Genomic DNA, 2,500 nt, shown 5'->3' with positions numbered 1-2,500 from the left:
GACAAAATTCATGGCAATCTTGTGGCACCCCTAGGCGCTGTCCGTGGCACCCCAGGGTGCCGCGGCACCCAGTTTGAGAACCACTGGCATAGGCAATGATCAATTACTTGTATTAAGTATTGAAAATTGAAGTATTATATCTAAAATTTGTGGGTGAAACAGATTAATCCCCCTGAATCTATCATCATGTGCGTATTTCACTATTTCACTTTCCCAATTTCACTACTTCTCTTCCATTGCTTTTATGTGCATGTTAAATCTCTCCATTGCTGCTCCTCACTTCAATTGCAAAGGTTTCCTAGAAAGAAGTTCAATTGTCTGTGGAGGTAATGGACCGATATGAAATAAGATTATTCTTCTGCTGTCCAGCAGAGGCTCATTTATATATATTTATCATTTGTCGTAGATAGAGTGGCGCATGTTGAAATGTTGCTAAACTCCAACAAAAAACATACCAAAATTTACCTTTACGTACAAATAGTAAGGCATCCTTATCTTAATTGGACAAAAATTAATGTCTTTTTTTGGAACCATAAGCTCGTACAAGAAGTGGTTTCATTTCCAATGTTAGGCTGTGATGTTATACCCATACATATATTTGTCCATTGATTCACTACATATTGATAGTTGGATCCCTTGCAAGAAGGTAACTCTTATTTTTGTTGAAAAATACTTTACCATTTTCCACAGAAATAAAATCATTCAAAACAATCTAGCTCACCCTAGAACACGGCAATAAATAAAGAAGCAAAAACGAACAAATTCCTTAGGCAAGAACCAATGATGACATCATTGGTTCTTGCCTATCTTCGACTAACCGTATTCATGACATAAACAGTAAAACGAAGAGGAATGCAAGCTATCGCATAAGAAATATTTTGACATCGGTGATCTTAAAGGAGGCCAATATTCATTATTCATATTCCACTACTTTAACGCGAACAATTCGTTCAATGAACATTCTTAACAAGCATGATCATACTGATTTCTGTTTTAAGAAGGGGAAAACTTCATGATACCAGTACCTGTCTCTTCCGTGTTTGAATACTTATCAATCACCGATCTGACTAAATGCAACTATTTTTCATTTCGGAGTAACAGCTGAAAGATTCTTAGAAATTCTAGATTATTATCAACCTCTATACTTAGATAATCTCTGTAACGAAATCTGCCAAATTTCAGGGTGTTGTATTAAGGCTTATTATTAAGCTTATTAAAGACAAGTCATCAATTAAGATCTTGAAGGGGTGATAATACAGATATTTTAGAATTATATCCTTACGTATGTATGATGTCGAATATTATGCAGGTGTATTTCGATGTGTTCTTTAAAAAGTAATTCCAGGTGCTTTTAGTCACTGTTATTATTATCATTATTGTTATTACCATTATTATCATTATCATAATTACCATTATTATCATCATTATCATTTTTATTATCAGCACCAATACTATTATTTCTGTCATCATTATTATTACCATCATTATTATTATTATTATCTTTATTATCAAAATTATCATGATTTTTATAATCATTGTTATTATAATTTTCCTTACTATTATTATCAGTGTTATCATCATCATTATTATCATTCTTATCATTATCATTATATTGTTAAGATCGTTATCATCATCATTCTTATCATCTTCTTTATTATCATTATAACTATCATTACTATCATAATTAATATTGATAATGTTGAGATCATAATCATTATATTTTTCATCATTATTGCAATGGTTATTATAATCTTCATATATAGACTGGAAAACCAAAATATGGACACACACACACACACACACACACACACACACACACACACACACACACACACACACACACACACACACACACACACACACACACACACACACACTACATGCATATAGATGTTCTGTCTCTTTCTGTCTTTTTTCTGTCTGTATCTGCTTTATCTTCTTTTCTGTTCGCATATTTATCTATTGCTCTCCCTTTCCTCATTTTCATCCCTTATATTGATTTTTATACTCATCATTAATTACTTGACACAAACCCTCTCTTTTCCATCTACATATTTAATTCTATCGCTTCACCAATTATATCGATGTCTTATTTGTACACAATACACATTTATTGTTCAAACTATATCCGACTATCCATCTATCTATCTATCTGTATTTATGCTCATACCCATCTATCCATATCTATACCCATCTACCTATATATGTCTATACCATCAATCTATCTATATAGATCAATCTATGTCTATCTATCTATATATAGCTATCTATTTATATATGTATGCTTATATCTATATCTATTTATACAGATATATTCATATATATATATATAATACATATAATATATATGCATATTTATGTATATATATATATATATATTTATATATGTATATATAATATATATATAATATATATAATATATATATATCTATATATATATATATACATAATAATATATATACATATATATATATATATACATATATATATATATATATAT

This window comes from Penaeus japonicus, unplaced genomic scaffold, assembly GCF_977035675.1.
Source record: "Penaeus japonicus unplaced genomic scaffold, GWHDUDI00000001_assembly GWHDUDI00000287, whole genome shotgun sequence".
Lineage (NCBI taxonomy): Eukaryota > Metazoa > Arthropoda > Malacostraca > Decapoda > Penaeidae > Penaeus > Penaeus japonicus.
The sequence above is the reverse complement of the archived record's forward strand: the minus strand, read 5'-3'. Positions refer to the sequence as shown.